Here is a 6661-nt window from a genome sequence, read left to right as displayed (position 1 = left end):
CCTTCCCAGCTCTGACGCCACAGAGCCTTGCCTGTGTCCCTGTTCCCATTTCCTCCCCCTTAGCGAAACATGATTCCGATTCCCCCACCCCCATTCCCCCCTTACTTCCTGATTGACTGCAGACTATATAGTAAAACTTTTGAGGTCTGCTTAGCTATACCTTAACCAATCATTTTACTGAAATTTAACCAACCAATCTTAACATATTGTAACATGATTATTTAACCAATTATATCCCACCACCTTAACTGGTTTACACCTAACAAAATTAATTATACAGCAAACAGAAACAATCACAGAACCAGACAGAGATTGTACAGACAAACAATAGGGAAATGGGGACTACAGTGATAGAACAACAAAGAAATGAAGATTTCACATCCCAGCTATTGATAAGTGAGTTCTTGCCTGACAGGATGCTATCAAACTAAGTTTCCTTTTACATCTTCTAGGCTCTTCCCTTTCTCTGGAGGTGATAGGAATATCAGGACAGGATTGTATTCCTAACAGCCCAATAGCACCTTATTTCAATGTGACTAGTTTGGAATGTGAGGATGTGACCGTTCACTTCCCAGCTTATGGCTGCCTCTGCTGCTTAGCCTAAGAACAGGGCCTCAGACTGTCACAGTAAGAGACAACGTTTACACCAGCAGACAGTGATTTTGATTCTTTCTTTTATACCTCTGACTAGCTAAGTGATAAGAATACACCTAAATTCTTAAAGTATAGGCCTTTGCAGACAGGCCTGAATATCTATATCTTAACACACAGCCACGGAGGTACTTCCCTGTAATATTGAAAATTTGTTGTTAAAATCCCCTGTACATTGATGTACAAATTATTAGGGTGTCTAATCTTCCAAGGGTCTCATGTCATTGATTCTTTTCCATTATTTATTTAAATGTATACTACGGTAAATGAGCTCTCGACAGACTTAAAAATACAAATCCGAAACATACCCCAGTAATCACTCTCAGAAAACACCAGCTTGGCAGCAAAAAGATTAAAAACTAGTGCAAACTATGACACTATGTGAATTAGTGACAGAGCTAAAATTTAACACAGGTTAAATTTTCACTCTTCTATACAATAGTTAACTTAGTTGATGTAGCACTTTTCATTCCAGACATAAACCATAGTCATCACTTACTACAAAAATGAAACCGTGCAAAGCAACACTACCCAACAACTTAAGAGATGAATACTGTATCGAATCAAAATTGCAGTTAAAATGTATGTACTTACCTGTCCAGTTAAGGCCGTTGCACAGCAATGGAAAGCACAGTAACTTTGATCTGATAATTTTAAAGATATACTTGACAATGGAAAGCAACAGAAATTCGCAAGTTACTCACAAACAGCAATCCCTATGAAAATATCCAGTGCTAAAACGATGATGGCAGCAAAACCAGAGAACTGGTGTTCATGTTAAAACAAGGTGGTTCATTGTCAAAAATCAGAACACGAATTTAGTTGGTCTATCTCAAGGATCTTGCCATCCAGCCAAAGGCAAAACTTGTTCTTCAGCTGTAAAGAGCAAACATGAGAGTGTTATTTCCTGCTCCTGTCAATGTGATGCATGCCTAATCCTGTGCACTGTTCAGGAAGAATCAATATTTTGTGCTAACCTTTATGTTCTCTTGAGGTAACTGGATTCACTACAGCTTCAAAGTTAGGGCACAGTTGCTTTAACAAAAATGGGCATAATGAAAACACAGGATGCTGCAGCAAACAATAATTAAAAGTCCCGCTTGCCACGTGTGATCTCTACACCAGAAATATGTGGAAATCTTAGAAGGAGTTTTGGAGAGGAGCAACAAAAATGAAGATGCTGGATTAACAGGCTTGCAAGGAAAGCTAAAAAGTAGTAAATGCAGACAGTTCGACTCAACAATAACTGAGGAGATGAGATGACATTTTTGGTCCATACTAACAACCTGACAATTACCATTTGCAGGTAGAATTAAACTTTCTGCACTTTTTGCAACATTTCTATCCCTAGAATATGGAATGTTACAAATAGAGTAATCTTGCTGCAACTTCTATGTATCAGGTTTAAATGGCACCATAGTACAAACTTCAAAAAGGGAGAAAAGTTATTTTGTGCAGTGGGATGGGGAATACAGTAATTGCATGAAATGTTAAAAATTAGGTGGAGATCTGGTAGAGTATGGAATAGTCTCCCAAGGGGAGTAGTGGAAGCCCCATCACTTGGCACATTTAAAATTAGCCAGGATAGAATACTGGAAAGTGGACTGTAGGGAACAATTTTGTATTGGCCGGGAGCTGAACTTGAATCCAACGAGGTGAAGGGGGCTGCTGAGACGGGGTCTGGGCTGGTGCTGTGAATAGAGGAGGGTCTTTCTTCCTCTCCTAGTTCACGTTGCACTCAGCTCCAGGGCAACACCATTCTGAGAGGCTGTGAAACTCTACAGCTCCTTGAAGCATGAAATATCCCGTCCTGAAGCACAGCACTGTGTGGATGCTGCAGAAAGAAGGCTGAAAAAGGAAGAGTACAGAGAAGCAAGTTGCTTTTTCCCTTTTCCGCCCCAGAGATTTTGCTGCTCTCATCTGGTATGGTGTGACCTGCCAGGTACCCATTCTTGAACCACTTCCAAATCACATCCCACCAGTTGAAAACTACTGGACTTCATGATCAACTAGGTCTTCTCTAACATGTAAGCTCTACATTCTCTTTTCTACTCCCCAGGGGATGGAAATGACCAGGAACTAGAAAAATAGATCACCTAACAAAATAGTTACTGTGAATATTTGCTCAGATTTTTAAATGTAGCCACTTTGTGCTCCTTGTGTGTTCACTTCCCAGGGAGCCAAGTTTTACTGATAAAGGATGTTTGTGAAAAGTGTACTTTAAAGTCACGTGCTTGCGTGTTCACCGAATACCAGGATACAAAATATATAGGAATGACAGAGTAGGTCATGCTGGTAGGGGAGTGGTACTATAAGTTAAAAAAAATCATGGAATCAAATAAGGTGAAAATCTTAAATGAATCAAACTGTGCCACAATCTCTACAGCTAGAAATTCCATGCTTGACTAAGAGTATAGCAGCAGGAATATACCATCAAACACCCGACCAGGATGGTTACAGTGACTGTAAAATGCTTCGGGAGGCTAGAGAGGATACAAATCCAGAAAACACAATAATAATTAGTAATTTAAACTACCCTCATATTGACTGGGAACATGTCACCTCAGGACAGGATGCAAAAATAAAATTTCTGGACGCCACTGATGACTGCTTGGAGCAGCTAGTCCTGGAACCCACAAGGAGAGAGGCAATTCTTGATTTAGTCCTAAGTGGAGCACAGGATCTGGTCCAAAAGGTGCAAATACCTGAACCGCTCGGTAATAGCGTAATTAAGACTACGATTTAGTCATGGGTATTTTTAGTAAAAATCATGGACAGATCACGGCAATAAACAAAAATTCACGGCCTGTGACCTGTCCATGACTTATACTATAAATACCCCTGACTAAATCTTGGGGGGAGCTGTGGGCTGCTGCAGGGAGGAAGGGGCACTCCACTGATCAGGCAGTCCCCAGAGCCAACTGCCCAAGGCCGCTTGAGCAGTGGCTGGCCCAGCTGGCCCGGGGCCGCTCCAGCAGTGGCCAGTGTGGCTGTCCCCGGGGCTACCTGAGCAGCTGCTACAGAAGTCACTGAGGTTGCAGAGAGTCATGGTATCCGTGACTTCCACAACCTCGGTGACAGACGCAGAGCCCTAACCATAATGTAATTAAACTTAGCATCCTCATGGGGGAGGTGGGAATACCAACAACAACAAAACACCACAGTAACATTTGACTTAAAAAAGGGGAATGACACATGAATGAGGATGTTAGACAGAAATTAAAAAGCAGTCACAAGGGTAAAATGCCTGCAAGCAGCACATAGACTTTTTAAAAACACCATAATAGAAGCTCAGACTAAATGTATACCCCAATTCAAAAAAAAGTCAGCAGTCCAAAATAATGCCACCATAGCTAAATAGCAGAGTAATGGAGGCTATTAGAGGCAAAAAGGCATCTTCTAAAATTAAGGCAAATCCTAATGAGGAAAATAGGAAGGGGCATAAACTCTGGCAAGCAAAATCTAAAAGTATAATAAGGGAGGCCAAGAAAGAATTTGAGAAGCAACTTTCTAAAGATGCAAAAAGTGGCAGTACATTTTTTTTTTTTAAGTACATCAGAAGCAGGAAGCCTACCAAACAGGCAGCGGGGCTACCAGATGACAGAGGTGTTAAAGGAGCACCCAGGGAAGACAAGGGCATTGCAAAGTAGTTATATCAATTCTTTGCATCGGTGTTCACTACAGAGAACGTGACGGAGATACCCACATCAGAGCTATTCTTTTTAGGAGACAAATGTGAAGTACTGTCCCAAATTGATGTGCCAGTAGAAGAGGTTTTAGTACAAACTGATGAACTAAAAAATAGTAAGTCACCAGGACCAGATGGTATTCACCCAAGAGTTCTGACGGAACTCAAACATGCAATTGCAGAACTACTAACTGTAGTATGTAACATAACAAAAGAAGCTAAATGAATTCTTTGCCTCAGTCTTCACAGAGGATGTGTGGGAGATTCCCACACTTGAGCTGCTCTTTTTAGGTGAAAAATCTGAGGAACTGTCTCAGATTGAGCTGTCAATAGAGGAGGTTTTGGAACAAATTGATTAACAGTAGTAAGTTACCAGAATCAGATGGTATTCACCCTTAGCTCTGAAGGAACTCAAATAAGAAATTGAAGAACTACTAACTGTGGTATGTAACTGGTCACTTAAATCAGCCTCTGTACCAGATGACTGGAGGATAGCTAATGTTACACCAATTTTTTAAAAAGACTCCAAAGGCAATCCTGGCAATTCCAGGCCAGTAAGCCTAACTTCAGTACCAGGCAAACTGGCTAAAAATATAGTAAAGAACAGAATTATCTGACACATAGATTAACTCAATTTGTTGGGGAAGAGTCAAAATGGCTTTTGTAAATAGAAATCATGCCTAGCCAATCTACTAGAATTCTTTGAGGGGGTCAACAAGCATGTGGACAAGGGTGATCCAGTGGATATAGTGTATTTGGACTTTCAGAAAGCCTTTGACAAGCAGGGGCGGCTCCAGGCACCAGCGCACCAAGCACGTGCCTGGGGCGGCAAGCCACGGGGGGCGGCCTGCTGGTCGCTGTGGGGGCGGCAGTCAGGGAGCCTTCGGTGGCATGCCTGCGGGAGGTCCGCCGGTCCCGCAGCTTCGGCGGATATTTGGCAGCAAGTACGCTGAAGCCGCAGGACTGGCGGACCTCTCGCAGGCGCGCCGCCGAAAGCCTCCTGACTGCCGTGCTTGGGGCGGCAAAATACATAGAGCCGCCCCTGTTGACAAGGTCCCTCACCAAAGGCTCTTAAGCAAAGTAAGCAGTCATGGGATAAGAGGGAAAGTCCTGTCTTGGATCACTATCTGGTTAAAAGATAGGAAGCAAGGGAAATAAATGCTCAGGAAGATTAGAGAGGCTATTAAAATAAAAAATTCAATAATAATGGGGAATTTCAACTATCCCCATATTGACTGAGTACATGTCACCTCAGGACGGGATGCAGAGATAAATTTTCTTGACACCTTAAATGACTGCTTCTTGGAGCAGCTAGTCCTGGAACCCACCAGAGAGGTAATTCTTGATTTAGTCCCAAGTGGAGCACAGGATCAGGTCCAAGAGGTGAATATAGCTGTACCGCTTGGTAATAGTGACCATAATATAATTAAATTTAACATCCCTGTGGCAGGGGAAACACCACAGTGCCCAACACTGTAGCATTTAATTTCAGAAAGGTGAACTACACAAAAGTGAGGAGGTTAGTGAAACAGAAATTAAAAGGTACAGTACCAAAAGTAAAATCCCTGCAAGCTGCATGGAAACTTTTTAAAGACACCACAATAGAAGCTCAACTTAAATGTATACCCCAAATTAAAAAACATAGTAAGAGAACCAAAAAAGAGCCACCATGGTTAAACAACAAAGTAAAAGAAGCAGTGAGATGCAAAAAGGCATCTTTTAAAAAGTGGAGGTTAAATCCTACAGAGGAAAATGGAAAGGAGCATAAACTCTGGCAAATGAAGTGTAAAAATATAATTAGGAAGGCCAAAAAAGAATTTGAAGAACAGCTAGCCAAAGACTCAAAAAGTAACAGCAAACATTTTTTAAGTACATCAGCAGCAGGAAGCCTGCTAAACAACCAGTGGGGCCACTGGACGATTGAGTTCCTAAAGGAGCACTCAAGGACGATAAGCCCATTGCAGAGAAACTAAATGAATTCTTTGCATAGGTCTTCACGGCTGAGGATGTGAGGGAGATTCCCAAACCTGAGCCATTCTTTTTAGGTGACAAATCTGAGGAAGTGTCCCAGATTGAGGTGTCAGAGGCGGTTTGGAACAAATTGATAAACTAAACAGTAATAAGTCACCAGGACCAGCAGGGCCGGCTCTAGGATTTTTGCCGCCCAAGGCAAAAATAATTTTGGCCGCCCCCCTCCCCCCGTTTTTAAATTACCCCACCCCCGGCCCCGCCTCAACTCCGCCCCTTCCCTGCCTCCTCCCCCCAGGCTCTCAAGCCTAGGAGGGAGGGGGAGAAGCGGCGCCCGCACCGCGGCCACTCGGA

The sequence above is a fragment of the Emys orbicularis genome, chromosome 4 (assembly GCF_028017835.1).
Source record: "Emys orbicularis isolate rEmyOrb1 chromosome 4, rEmyOrb1.hap1, whole genome shotgun sequence".
In the NCBI taxonomy this organism is placed as follows: Eukaryota; Metazoa; Chordata; order Testudines; family Emydidae; genus Emys; species Emys orbicularis.
Note: the sequence above shows the minus strand (reverse complement) of the source record.